The sequence below is a fragment of the Cervus canadensis genome, chromosome 15 (assembly GCF_019320065.1).
Source record: "Cervus canadensis isolate Bull #8, Minnesota chromosome 15, ASM1932006v1, whole genome shotgun sequence".
NCBI classification, from domain to species: domain Eukaryota; kingdom Metazoa; phylum Chordata; class Mammalia; order Artiodactyla; family Cervidae; genus Cervus; species Cervus canadensis.
Window position 1 is genome coordinate 38,740,006 of NC_057400.1, and position 17,625 is coordinate 38,757,630.

A 17,625-nucleotide genomic window follows, 5' to 3' on the forward strand; every position below is an offset into this window, starting at 1 on the left:
ATTAAAAATAAATAATTGGCTTTTGTTCATGAATGGCTAAATGTGTTTTGTGGTTTGAAAGAGCTAAGAACAGATTGCTTCTTTTACATTGTTAGCAAAGAAATGTTTTCATCAATTAACATTCTTTGCTAAGAACAGTTTTGGTTTTTTTTTCCAGTGCTTTTTCTCAAATACAGTATTATATAAATAGGCCTGCCCAAAGGACAATTCCTGGGCTTTTTTCTTTGATGTCTTAGAGTATAATAATTATGGCATGCCAGTTCTGAATTATGGCAGAAAACAAAAAAATCACATTTCAAACAGATAATTTACTTGAAGAAAATGTTGCCAGAGGTAGCCATTACTGCTAATTAAATGAAAGGTACATCACCCACAAATCATGGCAGTCTTCCTCTTCATCATGCTTTTGCCTAACATTTTCATCCCAGAAAGATGGAAGTAGGGAACAAACAGTTGTAAAAGAACTATTAGAACACACCATTCTACTCACCCTGCCTCAGTATTACCCTTCCCTCTTCCACCCCGTGCTGAAGTGATTATCGTTTTCTGAGGGTCGGGTGCAATAATTGGCAACATTTAAGGAGCAATTTCTCCTAGCCAGGCTCTATCCTAGGTGCTTCATCTATTTTGATTCATTTAATCCTCACAATGTGTGTGTTAGTCACTCAGTCATGTCCGATTCTTTGCAACCCCATGGAGTAGCCCAATTCCATGGACAGGCTCCTCTGTCCATGGAATTCTCAAGGCGAGAATACTGGAGTCGGTAGTCATTCCCTTCTCCAGGGGATCTTCCTGACCCAGGGATTGAACCCAGTCTCCCACACTGCAGGCACATTCTTTACTGTCAGAACCACCAGGAATGTCCAGTCCTCACAATGATGTTTGGTAACACGGTTGTTCCTATGTTGCAGAGTAGGAGTGTAAGGTCAAAGGTCACATAGCTGCTGCATGGCAGAGACTAGAATGCACACCCAGGCAGTCTGGCTCTAGAGCCCATGGACCTAACTGCTCTATTCTATTCCCCCTCAGGGAATAGAACTCCTCAACACAGAGCAGGGGACCTCTGTCATGCATCTTCATTTTTTTTTTTTTTTTCAGTAAACAGCTGCTCCCTTGATAGGATAAGAGTAGGTCCTAGAGGGAAAGAAAGGAAGGCAAGATAGAAGTGGGAACTAAGGGAAGAGATGGATCTCAAACAGGGAATAAGAAAGGAGTCTATTCAAAGCAGTTTATGGAAAAATGAAAACAAACAGGGTTGTGGAAATAAATTTAAGGGCTACAGCAAAGTGAGAAAAATTTTTGGTAAATTTTTTTCAAAGAAAACAAGGCCACGATTTAGAATGAGATCATGCAGTATGTCATTTTATACATGAATTAACATAAGCCTGGAAAAGATTTTAGTCTGACTGATAGATTTTACAGATCGGTAAACACAGAGCCAGGGAGATTAAACTCTTTATCCAAGACATAAAGAAGCAGGGAGCATATGCAAGTCTAGACCCCCAACCAGATCTCCTGACTTTGAGCTCAGCACCCTTCCACCAACTATATCAAACACAACTCATCAGCTTTCAAAACACAGAAATGGTGGTCAAGAGGTTTTTACTCAATTTCAAGAATATAAAAAATAATTACAGCATATACATATTGGAGATTAAATGCAAAAATCCCTAAAGTTATCTTCTCAATAATCAAATAATATTGCAGGAGAGTAGCACAGATAAAGTAGTTATTTATAAATGCAAGAAAGAAAACTCTTCGTATAAATGCAAAATTTTCCCCTAATATTCTTTCCCTATAAACATTTTAAATTGATATTATTTTAGTTTGGAAAAATTAGGCACATACAAAAAATACGTAGCAAACAGAAAAATATCTAAATCATACTGACTTTATGAGACTGAATTCAGGAGTCTTGGGCTAGGAGTTGTACCGCCAGGTGTGTGGTTTTTGTGGGGTTTTTTTTTAGTATTTATTTACTTATTTGACTGCTTCAGTTGTATCTGACTCTTGGCAACCCTTAGCCTTCCAGGCTTCTCTGTCCATGGGATTCTCCAGGCAAGAATACTTGTTCCCTGATCAGAGAATCAAATCTGGGCCCCTTACACTGGGATCTTGGAGTTTTAGCCACTGGACCACCAGGGAAGTCCCGGTACAGCCAGTTTTAATGCTGGTTTGTAACCTCTAAAGTTCTTCCCAGCTCAAAAGTTCTATAATTTTAGAAAACTGACACTTTAAATAAAGAGTGGATTAAAATATTAAATTTAAGTGTATTTGACCAATTATACCACCTAACATAAGGCTATAAGAAAATTGTTTAGAGTGGCTAAAAAAAATGGAGATGTATAAATGATTATGGTATCTATAATATTTCAGACTATCTTAATTAAAAAAGAAATTTTTACCTAATATTAAAAAATAGGAGGAAGGATGCAAAAAGAAAAACTGACTAAAAAGTAAAAAGGAAGAGGCCTTTTCTGAGATAAACCCTCAGATGTCAAAGAACCTTGTTTTTAAGGTCAACTATAGATACAGTAGCACATTCATACTAAAAGTTCAGAAGTTGACATATATTACTTTTTTTAATTTTGAAAGTTAATAATTAACATTTGTGAGAATGGAGAAGTATATTAAACCTCATTTTCTAGTTGTGAGACAGAGGCAGTAGAAAAATATGTGGCATTTCCAAGGTCAAACAGTAGATCATTGAAAGTCTGGGATTTTGAAATCAGGTTTTCTATTGATCATAAAAATGTATTAATTCTGCAAGGGTGGAATTTTTTTTCATATTTCAAATTCTCTACAGCAATTTCCTTTGCTTTCTTTCCATTGTGCTGTTATCTATGTTTCACTTTCACACCATTTGCATGTGTCAAAAGAATAATACTAGTCCTAATATCACTCAAGATCACTAACCTCTCTTGGTCTGGATCACAATAATGATCAACATCTCTGATGATGTTAGAGACTTAAATGTGATTTACTGCAGATAAATGATCCAAATGATCGTCAAGACAAAACATCAAAAATTTAGATTTGAATGTCGTCTTCCAACAACTTATTTCTACTACCTGGAGTAGACAGGAAAGAAAAACTAAAAAACCAAAACAAACCAAAACAGAAAACTAAGGTCTCTAAATATTCTCTGACACTTACCTCTATTAATAAGCATTTTTTAGCACATATTTAAAAATTGATCTTATAAATTCTTTAAGTATAATGTTGTAGTAACATTACATAAATTATAAAACATAAATACAGAGAAATCCATAAATACAAAAAAAAATTTTAATGTATATAGTGCTGATAATTTTATCAAATTTTAGTGAGAGTTATGTGGTAGAAAATGCTGTATTACCTTGAAAATCTTGGCTTAATACCTGATTATACAGGGTTCAAAGTCTAAGGTCAGTTTATTCCCATACTTAGATATAAGGACTATTGTACTTAAATTAGATGGCACAAAGAGATATGGAAGAAGTGCAAAATTAGTTTCATGTACTCAATTATGATACTCAAATTTCAGTTCATCCATTAATTATACAAAGGTTGTAGCTTAGTATTTTTCTAGTCTAGTAATTTTCTGACTTCACTGATATCAATCAGTTTTCTTAGCAAAGTTTTTTTTTCTTTATTTATTTAACATTTAACATATTGGGTCTAAATCCACTGAAATGCATTTGGAAGATTTTCAATCATGTTAAAAATTGTTTGCAAATGTACTAAGTGTTCATAAATGAGAGTTTTAAGACAATGTGCTCATGCTATTTTTAAAATTTTTTGTTTGTAATAACAGCTTTATTAATATCTAATTGACACTCCATAAAGATATTGTCACCCTGCTTATTTAACTTATATGCAGAGTACATCATGAGAAACGCTGGGCTGGAAGAAGCACAAGCTGGAATCAAGACTGCCAGGAGAAATATCAATAACCTCAGATATGCAGACGACACCACCCTTATGGCAGAAAGTGAAGAGGAAAAAGCCTCTTGATGAAAGTGAAGGAGGAGAGTGAAAAAGTTGGCTTAAAGCTCAACATTCAGAAAACTAAGATCATGGCATCTGGTCCCATCACTTCATGGCAGATAGATGGGGAAACAGTGGCTGACTTTATTTTGGGGGGCTCCAAAATCACTGCAGATGGTGATTGCAGCCATGAAATTAAAAGACGCTTACTCCTTGGAAGGAAAGTTATGACCAACCTGGATAGCATATTAAAAAGCAGAGACATTACTTTGCCAGCAAAGGTCCATCTATGAAGGCTATGGTTTTCCCAATGGTCATGTATGGATGTGAGAGTTGGACGGTGAAGAAAGCTGAGTGCCGAAGAATTGATGCTTTTGAACTCTGGTGTTGGAGAAGACTCTTGAGAGTCCCTTGGACTGCAAGAAGATCCAACCAGTTCATCCTAAAGGAGATCAGTCCTGGGTGTTCACTGGAAGGACTGATGCTGAAGCTGAAACTCCAATACTTTGGCCAACTCATGAGATGAGTTGACCCTTTGGAAAAGAACCTAATGCTGGGAAGGACTAGGGGCAGGAGGAGAAGGGGACGACAGAGGATGAGTTGGTTGGATGGCATCACCGACTTGATGGACATGAGTTTGAGTAAACTCCGGGAGTTGGTGATGGACAGGGAGGCCTGGTGTGCTGCGATTCATGGGGTTGCAAAGAGTCGGACACGACTGAGCAACTGAAGTGAACTGAATTGACTGAAAGATATAATATTCATTACAAGTGTACAATGCAACTTTTTTTAGTAAATATACAGTTGTGCAACCATCATCACCATTTAGTTGTAGAACATCTCAATCACCTGAAACTTTCCGTCATAATCACTTGCATTCAATGTTCCCATTCCAGCCCAAGATAATCATTGATCTGCTTTCTGTCTCTATTTTCCTTTTTGAGAAGTTTCAAATAAATGGTATCACAATATATATGATCTTTTGTGGCTGTCTATTTTCCTCTTAGCATAATAAATCAGAGATTTATCTATATTATAACATGAATCAATAGTTCATTATTTTTATTGTTAAATAGTATTACCCTGTGCAGTACTTTAAAAATATTTATTTTTGGCCGTGCCAAGTGTTTGCTGCTGTGTATGGGCTTTCTCTAGTTGTGGAGAGGGGGGCCACTCTTGGTTGTGCTGCATGGGCTTCTCATTGTGGTGGCTTCTCTTTTTGCAGGGCAGAGGCTCTGCAGTGCAGGCTTAGTTGCCCTGAAGCATATGGAATATTCCAGGACCAGGGATCGAACCTATGTCCCATGCATTGGCAGGCAGATTCTTAACCACTGGGCCACCAGGGAAGTTCCATTGCATAGCATTTTATCTAATCATTATTTGATGGACATTTGAATTATTTCAGATTTTTCCTATTATGAACACTACTATAATAATTCATGTAAAAAGTCCATTGTTTAGGCATATGTTTTTACTTCTCTTGAGATTTCTAAAGGTAGAACTGCTGGATCATATGGTAAACTTGTATTTATATTTTAAAGAAACTGCCAAACAGTTCTCGAAAGTGGGTACGTAATTGTGTGTGCGTGCTAAGTCGCTTCAGTCGTGGCCAACTCTTTGTGACCCAGTGGACTGTAGCCCACCAGGCTCCTCTGTCCATGGGATTCTCCATGCAAGAATACTGGAGTGGGTTGCAGTGCCCTCCTCCAGGGGATCTTCCCGATTCAGGGATCAAAACCAGGTCTCTTGCGGCTCCCACATTAAAACTGGTTTCTTTACCATTGAGCCACTAGGGAAGCCCAAATTGGGTATAGCAACCAGCAACTTATAAGAATTAGTTTTTCCACATCTTTGTCATCACTTAGTATTGTCGATCTTTTGCCTTTTACTTATTCTAGTAGTTGTATAGGGCATTGTATTAAAGTTTTAATGTGCATTTCCCTAATGATTAATCATGCCGAGCACTTTTCATTTGATTACTAACCATTTGTATAACTTTTCGGTGAAAAATCTAGTCAGATATTTTGTCCATTTATAAAATTGATTTTGCCTTATTTTGATATTTAAAAGTTTCTTTATATATTCTGATGTAAGTCCTTTGTAAGATTATGCTTTACAAATACTTTTTTTCCCAGTCTGTCACTTTTTTTATTTTCTTTGTTCTCTTGAAGAACAAAACTCTTTTTTATAAAGTTCAGTTTATCAATTTCTTTTTTCTGGATCACAGTACAGTGTCATAGCTAAGAAATCCTTGCTTAAAGCAGGGTCACAGATTTTGTACTATGTCTTCTTGTAGAAGTCATAATTTTAGTGTTTACAGAACTAACAACTCTTGTACAAGTCTTATAATTTTAGTTAGCTCAATAATGCATTTTTTTCTCCAAGATATGAATTGAGTGTAAGTTCACTATTTTGCACATAAATGTCCAATTATCCTAGTAGCATTCTTTGAAAAGACATCCTTTCCCCCACCGAATTATGTTGGCATCTTTGTCAAAAATTAATTCACCACCAATGTAAGGACTTATTTCTATACCTTCTACTCTATTTCATTGATCTAATTAGATGTTATAATTTCTCCTACTTTGTTGTTGTTTGATATTCTTGTTCCTATGTTTGTCCATTTTAAGACTGGCTCATGATTTCTACAAAAAGTTTGCTGGGATTTTAATAGGGATCACCAATGTGATCAAGAAGGAAATGGCAACCCACTCCAGTGTTCTTGTCTGGAGAATCCCATGGATGGAGGAGCCTGGCAGGCTACAGTCCATGGGGTCGCAAGAGTCGGACACGACTTAGCAACTAAACCAATGTGATCAATAGAGGTCTTATTCTTCTTTTCTAATATTTCTTTTTTTTAATTGATTAATTAATTTTGGGGGCTGCACTGGGTCTTTGTTGCTGCACATGGGTTTTCTCTAGTTGAGGTGGGCAAGGGCTACTCTCTAGTCATGATACACAGGCCTTTCACTGCGGTTGCTCCTCTTTTTGAAGAGCATGGGTTCCAGGGTGTGTGGGCTTCAGTAGTTGTAGCACACAGGCTTAGTTGCCCTGTGGTATGTGGAATCTTCCTAGACCAGGGCTTGAACTGTGCTCCCTGAATTGGCAGGCAAATTCCTAACACTGGGCCACCAGGGAAGCCCTAAAATTTATTTCTAAGTGTTATATTCTTTTTCATGTTGTCATAAATGGAATCATTTTGTTAAGTTCATTTTCAAATTGCTAGTTCTTAGGGCTTCCCTGGGGGCTCAGATGGTAAAGATCTGCCTTCAGTGTAGGAGACCTAGTTTTGATCCCTGGGTCGGGAAGATCCCCTGGAGAAGGGAATGGCTACCTACTCCAATACGCTTGCCTGGAGAATTCCATAGACAGGGGAGCCTAGTTGGCCTCAATCCATGGTGTCGCAGAGTCAGACATGACTGAGCAACTAACACTTTCACGTCACTTTTCACTTTTTCAGCACTAAAAATTCAACTGATATTTGTATACTTGTCATATCTTGTGACCTTCTAATTTATTTATCACTTCTAGTATTATTATTTGTTTTTTTATATATCTGTTAGGATTTTCATGCATAGAATTGTGTCATCTGTGAATAAAGACAGTTTTAATTTTTCCTTTCCAATTCATATGCTTTTATTTTTCTTTCCTTTCTGCAATGACTAAAACCTCCAATGAAGTGTTGAACAGAAGACATGAGAGTGGACATCATTTTATTCTGTCTTAGGGGGAAATCATTCACCATTACCATAAATGTGATTCTACCTGTAGACTTTTCACAGATGCACTTTATCATATTGAAGAAGTTTCCTTCTTCATGAATGGGGTTTTTTGTTGTTGTTTGTTTTAGCATTTTCATCATGAATGGGTATTGAATCTTGTCAATTGCTCTTTCTCTATCTACTTTCATCTTCATTATTTTCGTATTTTAAAAATCTATTAAACTCTAAAAAAATATGCCAGTTCTTGACTTCCAACTTGTATCAAGATGATACTAGCAGGTCCTGTTGACTTACTCCCTCAGAGTTCAACCTCAGAGATGCATAGAAGTTATAACCAACCGTGATGACAGTTAATTGGCCTAGTATATAAAGGAAACAGTGACCCAGAGATGGAAAACGGCTGGCTGCCATAGTCAGAGAATAGGATAGGGGGACTGATCTTGCTCTTATTTTCTCTTCCTTTAGTGTTCTGGTCAGCTCACTAACACTTCTATGAAGCAGATAGAGAACTCCGTAGTTAAGAAAAATAATGAGGTCATGTTTGCCCTAAATTTATTTTAGGAGAACTTCAAATCTAATGTTTTAAACAGAATTTTATTGTGGTGATCATTTGATGTTCCAGGGTTAGCACTGAATCAAGAACTGTTTTTCAAATGGAGATTATTGCAGGTGTCCTGCATCTGATAGCCTTCTTTAGCTTTGGACTTCACTTAAAAGCGGTAGCCATATGGATTTTGTCAGTATTAGCATATTTCTAACATAGGTTCATTTATGAGGACTGCCACCTTCATTTTTGACAGTTTTGCTAAAGAAAACTTGATTGACAGGATTTTTTCTTTCAGTACCTTGAATGTGTCTTTCCACCTCCCTCCAGTTTCCTTTATTTCTGATAAGTTAGCTGTTAATTTTATTCTGGTTTCCTTGTACATGATGAATTGTTATTCTGTTTTTGCTTCAAAACTTTCTCATCTTTGTCTTCCAGCAGTTTATGATGTAGCTAGTGTGGTCTCCTTATGCTTACTCTACTCAGAATTTACTGTGTTCCTTGGATCTGTAGATTAAAATTTTTATGAAATTAGGGAAGTTTTAGGCCATTGGTTCTTTTTTCTAGACAACTACTTCTTTAAATTTCTTATATATCCTTCTAGCCTTTCTTTCCTTCTGTTATTCACAGCTGTCCTACCAATTTGAGGCTCAGATCATTTTTTCTCAATATTTTAAAATTTGTTTTTCAGATTGGATAGTTTGTCAAGAATCTCCATTTAGTTCCTTTTTTATAATCTTTATTTCTCTATTTAGAGTCCCCGTTTATTAAGTCACTTTTCCTTTAAGTTTTTAAATATATTTATAGTAGACACTTGGATTAGCTGTCTGCTAAATTCAACAATATGCTCACTCAACCTGTCTACTGGCTACTTATTTTCCTGAATTTGGATACTTTTCTGGTTTTTTAAAGCTGTCTCATAATTTTTTGTTGAAAACTAGGTATTTTATGGATGTCCCTAGTGGTCCAGTGGTTAAGCGTCTGCACTTCCATTGCAGGGGGCAGAGGTTTGATCCCTGGTGAGGGAACTAGGATCCCCACATGCTTCAGGGCACTGACAAAAAAAAAAAAAAGGAAAGAAACTCGGTGTGGAAAATAGTATACTAGTTTATATAGCATATTATATAGGTATTTTATGTAAAACACTGTAACAGTTTTAGATGGAGTCTGGTTTTCCATCTGAGATATTTTATTACAACAATAATTACTGAATCTTAAACTTCAAAATCTGTTTCCCTTGGGTTGTATGGCTACTAATATCTCTGATAAATTTTTCTGCTTTTATTTTTTTTAGCCTAGTTCCTAAACATTCGCATAAATGTCTCTAAAAATAGTATAACTGTATTTTCTTCCTACAACAATGGGATGGTAAAATGACTCTACCCTGAAATAGGAATCATATTGCTTATCTTCTCAAAGTTCTTCTCTTACTCCCAACTTCAAAGGAGGAAAACTGAGAGTTGAGGAATATAAGGCTTTGTGGGGAGTAGGGAGGAACAGATGCCACACCAAGGAAAGCTCTTTTACCCAAATTTGGTTGGTAATGTTTGGATATAGACAGATGATTCATTTTTTATTTTTTGCTCTTCAGAAATTTTTAGACTGCTCTCTTCAAGTCCAATATGATGGTCATAATATATGTGTTTTGTTGTAAATATTTGCATAATATTTTAGTGAAACCTTTTGTTTTTAAGAAACAAAGACTCATTAAAGGCAAAATAGGAAAAGGATGGGTTGGGGTGATTTTAAGTAACAAATCTCTTAAAGTGATATGTGCACTCCCATGTTTACTGCAGCGCTATTCTCAATAGCCTAGATATGGAAACATCTTAAATGTTCATCAAGCAGATGAATGGATTAAAAAAAGATGTACATATATACAATGGAGAAATATTATTCAACCATGAGAAAGGAAGATAGCCTGCCACTTGCAAAAACATGGATGGACATTGAGCACATTATACTACATAAGGTAAGTTAGAGAAAGATAAGTAAGATTTGGGATTTTAAAAAATCCAATTTCTAAAAATCAGAGCAAAGTGATTTACCAGGGGATAGGGAGTGGAGCAATATGATTGATGTTTAAGGCTACAAACTTGCAATAATTGGCAAATTAGCAATGGAGATCTAACATACTGTATAATGAATATAGATAATAATGGTCTATTGCATAATTATGTAATGTGATAAATATTGCTACACTAGCAATCATATTACAATATATGTGTATAAAAGTAATACATTATATACCTTAAATTAACACAATGTTATATGTCAAATATATTTAATTAAAAAAATCTCATGGGTCAATAAATAATGAAGTATATATTCTATCTTCATAGGGAGAATAAGAACCCAGAAAACATCAGGATGAAGGCAGCTATTCTCTCTGGCTCACTTGTTTTCTGAATCTCAAATTTCTAGGAAAAAAATATGATTGGTATTATTATAGTTTATGGGTCAATAGTCAGCTGATGGATTGGCTACACCTGTGTCAGGCCCCCAGCAGGGCTGGTTCCATGGTTAGATGCAAGGTCATGAGACATACAGGACTGCTTACTTCAAGGGCTATGCATATAGATACTTGGAATCATGTCAATTACACTTTCCAGATGTTTAATGACTTTCTGATTTTATGAAGTTGTTAAATTTGCATGATTCTATGGTGTTTCAAAAGACAAAGCAACCTGGATGCTCTAGACGGAAAAAATGTAGATAACCCTTATTTAAACTGTTTGACAAACTTGAGTTTCAACTGCTTTCTCCAATATACAGATTTTATAGCCTTAGCTCTGGATATGATAACTTCATGCCAAAAGACATGCAGCCAGTTCTGTTCACATTGGTCCCCTCCCTCACAGAGGAGTAGAGATAGGTCATGGTAGAGATGAGATCTGAGGTCTTTCTCTCTTAGGAGGATACATGGCAGAAACCTCTACTCTGCTCTGCCATACATTACCTCACTTTTCCACACTGAACCTCTAGTCCCATCTTTTTCTAATTACCGCCCAACATTACCGATTCCAATTTTTCATTGTTGAAAGCCAAATTCTTCCAAAGGCTAAAAGAAGGATTCATGACTGTTGGCATTTTTCTAGTGTGGGAGACACTTTACTAGTCCGAGGCCCTGCAGAGGCTATCATCATGACCACAACATGTATCCGATCCTCTAGGAGAATAGGCTCACACACTATATATCTGCACCTTGGGGTAGAAAGAGTTAGTGCCTCAGTAAAACACTAAAGCAGAAACAATCCTCTTTGGAACTGGGTACGATCAGGAAACTTTCAGAAAAGGCTCTATAGGTAACTATTTGGCTGGGGTGCTAAAGGCAGAGGGATGATTTGCATATTCAGAGAATGTGCTAGAGGTGGGATACAGCCAATTCTGCAATCCTGAGAGGAATTATTAAGCTCTAGCATCCTCTCCCAGGACAAGTTTATTCCACTGCGCTCTTTCCCTCATTTGCCACTTGCCTCTTTTTAACATTCCTTTTAAAAACAAACACCACCCTCACACCCTAACCAGTGCGCTTTGTGGAATTTTTATGTTCACTGTTCCCACCTCCTCCCTAGGCATCTAAGAATGAGGAAAGAGTGTTCCTGCTTTTCTCTTTCCCTTGCTGCCTTTGCTAGTCTTTGTCAGGAATTCACTACTAGACATTATAGGCTAATATGAAAATAACATTAGAAAGTTACAAAGTTTTCATAATCATGAAAGGTTCAGGCTGACTTCTTTCTGAGATGGTAATTTAAAAGTTTCTTTGGATTTCTGCTGTTTACTTTTATTCTTGAGGATGAGCCACTGTCAGGGGGAGCAGAGGCCCCATTTCCCACCTCAATTTCCCAGCAGTTAGAGCCACCAAGGTGGTGGGGCTAGCAGGTGAAATGCTTCCTTTTCTCAAGTAAATAATTTGCACTTCTATGTACCCAAAATGGTGGGAGACAATGCACTGGAAATCTGGATTGAAGCCTTGCAATTTGCAAGTAAAAGGCACATTTGTAAAGGAAAACCTTGTTGGCAAAAAGAGTTAGGGTTTTGAGGGCAAAGAGCACAATCTTCAGAATCATTTCAGTTGTATTCAAGGGCAGAACATTGAAAGTGGAAAAAATAGAAGCCACAAGAAATTCCCTTCAAATTGTTTCTTAGTGATTTAGCCAATAGAAGGATAGAAGGGAGGTGGTGTTACTGAAGGTCACATATTTGTAAGATATAGGATAAAATTTTTGGAGGAGAGGATGCAACACATGATCTAAGAGAGTGTTTATAATCAATGGAGGAAAATTCTGGGGTGGGAGGGTGGCCAATGTTTAAGAGCACAAGTGAAGTGTGAGCTCAGAACAGAAGGCTGGCACCCTTCTCAGCCAGGACTGAAAGAAGTGATGAAGTGTGAAAACTGAGACTGAGGTTTAGGAAAATTAAGTTGAGAAACCTCACGGTGGATGCCTCAGTCAAGTAGGAGACAAGATCATTAGCAGAACTGGAAGAAGACCAAGTACAGTGGAGGCTGAGTAGAGCAGAAATAGGACAGTTTTGGGAGAAGTGCCCTGAATAATGTCTTTGCATCAGTATCCTAGATAATCACCCTCCTGATTAGGAAAGGAATTTAGAGAATCAGTGAAGATCCAGCCAAGACTGGATAGCATAAACTTTTAGTGGAACAAAGTAATTTCTTTATCCAACACTGCTTGGTTGTGCAGGAGCAAGTTTAAAAGAAATCTTTCATTGGAGCATAAAAATGACTAATAATAATGTGAATGACAACATTTTAAGGGACATTATTCATGGTGGATTTTAGTAACATTTAAATCATTACAAACATGAAATACACAGTACCAAAATACTCATCAAACATGTGATCTGAGAAATATGCAAAAAAGAAAAGACTACAGGAGTAAAACATAAATTAGTTCTTGTTTCTTTCCTTTTATGTTAGCCTAAGGCAGGGAAAAGGAAATATGTTTTTTTTTTTCCATTTGACATATCTTCTATTGATTATTATAAAAAATTTTTTTAAAGTCATTGGTATTTTGTTAGTACATTAAAACTGAGTTTTATTTATAAAAATTTGCACTTTACTTTTTCTATTCTCTTATAAACAAACACCTAAAAGAAAACAAAAGGCTGAAATTGAAAGCATGATGAGCTAATTTTCATGATGGCAAAGCATGAGATAGCACTCCAAGGTTCCTTCTGATTTCTTCCCAATTCTGTAAATATTTAGGGGGGAGCACTCATATGTTTACTGTTTTGTTTCACAGTCCAATTCTGCATAGGATTATGGACAAAGTTCGGCTTTTACTACAAATTGTGAAAGACACTTTCTAATTAAGGTACCATTGAATTTTTAATTATGGCATATTTTTATTATGCCGTAATTTATTAAAAATTTATAAAATTTATATATAAATTTTATTTATATATTATATATTATAATTATATATAAAATTTATATGTAAAAATTTATTAAAAACATAATTTTTAATTATGGCAAGATAACAAACAATAGCATATTATCCAACTTAAAATTCAGGACACTAGAAAGACATATGTGGCTTGCACACACATTAATCTGTTGCTTTTAACAAAATATTTGTAATTTCCAAAATTCTATCAGTTTTTTTCATATAATATGGTCCCTCCAAATTGAAGGGCAGTAGCCTAAACATAGTCTTCTTACTAAAAAAATTAGTGTAAAAATGGCAAAATCAACAAAAAGAAGGAACATAAGAATATCAGTGACTATATCACAAAACAAAATAATGCTTAAAAGCCCAATATGTTCACAAAGTTCTATTTTAATAGCAAGTATCTAGATATGAAAATTATTTACAAAAAACAATTGGTATTTACAAACTAGCAAAGTGATTTTAAATGAAAGCAAAGCACTTATAAGTAAAGCTCAAGATTTTCTGTGTGACTCCATGTCTCAGTTTATTTATCAGATTTAGAGATAAACTTGAAAATACGCAGAAAACAAAATCTACTAAGTATAATCTATTTCCTTTACTCTCTTGTGAAGTCATCAGAAGACATGAAGGATCAATTGCCTGTGTCTTGCCCCACCTTGTAAACTCTTAGGGGAAAGAGCATGCACCTGTCAAGCTTATAGTGCAGAATGCACACATAGATGGGCGTTTAATAAATATCCATCAATAGAGAGATTAGAGGTTTTCTTTGGGAGGCAGGGAACACATCTCATGCACTGACTAGATGAAATCCATCAAACAATACGTCAGCCTGTTTCCTCATCAAAATATCATCCAAAAGAAGTCTTTGAATGATGTTTAGTCTCCTTTAAGTCTTTAGACCCAAAATTTTGATGCAAGATCCACCCCAGGGAAAGGGGAGTGGTTGGGAAGAACAAGTAGATTTGATGTGGATCAGTGACGTCAGGAAGGAGCAATGATTTAAGGGATGGGGGTGCAAACTCACCTGGAGAAGCAGAAGGTGCACACGTGTCAAAGGCCAAAGGGCAGAGGCCGAGGGACTCCCTAATCGCAGAAAAAGTGAAATGCCCACTCCCAGGTTCTCAAGGATTCCTTTAGGGGCTCAGCTGTCCCTGCCTTTGACGCGACGGACTAACCCTTCCATGCACAGCTGGGTTTGATGGTGAGACAAAGCGAAAGCTGTCCCAATTTCAATCAGCACTCAGGAATCCCTCGGTTGCTCTTTCCTCCACCCCCTCCCGCACCCAAAGCCAGAGACACCTTCATCCTCACTCCCCACCTTCTCCAGGCCCTCTCGCTCTTAACAGCATCGGTCTCTATGGCGACCTGAAACTCAGTTCCCATTGGTCAGTTCAATATGAGGGCCGGTCCAATGGGAAGGGCCAGCCTTCTCCTTCCAACCAATGGGGTAGGCAGGGAGCAGGTCCGGAGACGGCGGCGTGCTGACGTTCCCGGGAGCCTGGTGCTGGCTGGGCAGGCGGGCAGGCGGCTGGGCGGGCGGCGGCGGCCTCTGGGCAGTAGAGGGGGCTCCGGGGCTGAGTCCGCGTCGACGCCGGCCGCGGAGGCGGCACCATGGGCAAGGGGTAGCGGGGCAAGTTGGCCACCGCCGCCGCCAGGGGTGGTGGGAGAGCCGCTTCGGGGTAGGGGGCGGGTGGGGGAGGGAGGGGCGGGCAGCCGCTCGGCCGCGGCACTCTTTTAATTTTTCCGAGTGCCGCAGCGGCGACCCCACCGCGCTGATGTTCCTGATCCCTGGAGCGACGGCGGCTGCTGCCTAACCTGGAAAGTAAGTGTGCGGGCTCGCGGGAAGGCGCGGAGACTCCTGCTCACAAGACCCCCGGCCCTCGCCCCCTCGGGCCGGAGACAAGACCTGCCTGCGAGGGGCGCGGGGAGGGACGGGGACGGGCGCCTCCCTCCCGTTACTGTGTCCCCACCGCCTCGCGGCCGCCTCGGCTTTCCTGCCCCGCCTCGTGTTCCTGCCCGCACTCGCCTGCTTGCTCCCCTCCCCCCGGTAGGCGCACAAGTTTCACCCTCCATTTGCTTTTCCCGGCGATTACTCTTCCCCCGGTCTCCCCTACATTGCAGCGCACGACCCCTCCCCGCATTGGCCTTTTTGGATCTAGGGCCCGCAGCCCCAAACTTGAGCGCCACGCCGAGCCCTCCTGGACGTCTGCCGGGAGGCTTCCCCTCTCCCGCCCACCTGGTACGCCGCCTCGCGCCCCCAGCACCCCTGGGCGCCCGCCTTCCCGAACCCTCGGGGCGGTCCGTCCTTCCCAGCCCCAACTCCTGCACCTTGCCCCCTCCCCCCGACTCCCTCCCACGTCCCTTCTGCCGGTGCTGTCTTGCGTTTGCCGAGAGTCCCGCGCTTCTAGCCGGTCCTGCCCACCCACCCTATCCAGTGCGCCCCTCTCTCCTCGCGGCGTATCCTCACGCTCCACCCCTCCCGGTTCTCCAGCCGCAAGCTTCCCCGGCTGCCCTCTTGCGCCGCCGCTTCCTTCTCTCCCTGCCAGGAGTTGAAGAGGAGCTGCGGCACCCCCGGGCGGATAGAGTGTTTCTGCCCACCGCTGGCGCTGCCCACCCCTCTCTCTTTCCCCCTCTACCCGGGAAGCGAGGGGCTGAGCGGCTGGGCCGAAATTTGGCTGCGTGTTGGCTGAGTGCGACAAACAGCGCGAGCGGGCAGTAGGGGCGCCGCGGCGGCCGTGGCCGCGCGGGGCGCAGCAGTAAGCAGGTGTGTGTGTCCGAGGGGGACGCGCACCGCAGGCTCTTCGGCTGGCGACAGATTGTGCAGGAATGCGAGGAATGCACCGGGAGCATAGTCCACGCGGCCCGCCGCGGCAGAACTAAAGCCTTCCCTAGCCCAGCTCTCGCTGAGCAGCCAGAGGTCACCGGAGCATCTTCGGAGCTGGTGAGCCTCTCTCCACTCCTCTCCTCCCCTGGCTTTTCTCCATGCGGCAGAGGGCGGCGGAGGGAAAGCGCGGCAGTTCTGTCGGGCTTCAGTTAGTCTTTCGTCTGGGATTTTGCTGCATTGGTCTCCAGGACCGTGAATTTCGTGCCGATGGCGGTATAGCCAAGGTTATTGATAATTGCACAACGTTCTTGGCAAGTTTGGTTTGCAAGGTTTAAATAGTGCCTGGATTTTACGAGTTGGGTTTTTTTTTTTTTTTTTGATCTGCAGGAAAGGGTGCCTAAGGTTCTTTGAGTAATGAGCTTGCAGCCAACATATTTTGGCTCTATCAAAATATGTCTGTTAATGCTCATGGACGGGGATGTTCTTCAGGAGATAACTTGAATGGATCACTTTGCTGTCATAAAAATTGTAATTTTTTTCTCGAAAATTGTAATTTTTTTTCTTGCATACTGGACTGTGTTTAGACCTCTTACAATCCATAATGAATAGAAACAGAGAAGCAGTGTTTGGTCAGCGATGGGACAGATAGGACTGTCTGGTACAGTTAAATTCGGGGCGTGTCAGTTACCATTGGAAGTAACGGGGTACTACAGATGATGTATATTTTAAGATGTAATTTATTAGTTGAGGTCGCAGTTCTTTCTCTTTTTTTGGCACCGAGTTTGAACGTAAAATAAAAATACAGGTCTACGACTTTTAAATAATGGTGATGATTTATGTGTGAAATCCAAAATGATTATAGTTTTGGTCAAATTTATTTTCCTTAATGCAGAAAAGCGAATTTTTGACAGAAGTTGCTTTGCTAGAACAGGGCTTAGATTGTCTTATTTTAAAAGGTAAAGTAGAAGACCACTTCTCTTTTTGAATGTAGTGTATTGCTGTAGGAAGTATTTATTTTCCTTCCTGGTACCAGTGAAACAGTTACGGAAAATGGTAGCATTCTTTCCTTCTCATCGACATGAGAACAGTTGATGGCCAAGATAAATATTTCTGGATTTGAAAAAGTATACTATGTGTGCTTTTTATGTGACACAG

The 17,625-nt window shown here is 39.6% G+C and overlaps 2 protein-coding genes across 14 annotated transcripts in view; one reads left to right on the forward strand and one right to left on the reverse strand.

Moving 5' to 3' along the window:
- The window catches only part of CCDC148 (coiled-coil domain containing 148), a 284,626-nt gene extending 269,661 nt beyond the window's left edge, over window positions 1-14,965 (reverse strand). Inside the window, exon 1 of the mRNA XM_043488354.1 lies at window positions 14,671-14,965. The gene's annotated coding sequence lies outside the window, so the exon portion shown is untranslated. The remainder of the gene's footprint in view (window positions 1-14,670) is intronic.
- A 203-nt stretch (window positions 14,966-15,168) lies between these two features.
- Window positions 15,169-17,625, forward strand: part of PKP4 (plakophilin 4) — a 246,108-nt gene continuing 243,651 nt past the window's right edge. For 6 of the 13 annotated variants that reach the window (XM_043487418.1, XM_043487427.1, XM_043487421.1 and 3 more), the window contains exon 1: window positions 15,170-15,468. The gene's annotated coding sequence lies outside the window, so the exon portion shown is untranslated. Of the gene's footprint in view, window positions 15,469-15,866; window positions 15,886-16,162; window positions 16,588-17,625 lie in introns of those variants that run through there. The other 7 variants (XM_043487417.1, XM_043487422.1, XM_043487425.1 and 4 more) reach the window with 4 other exon arrangements.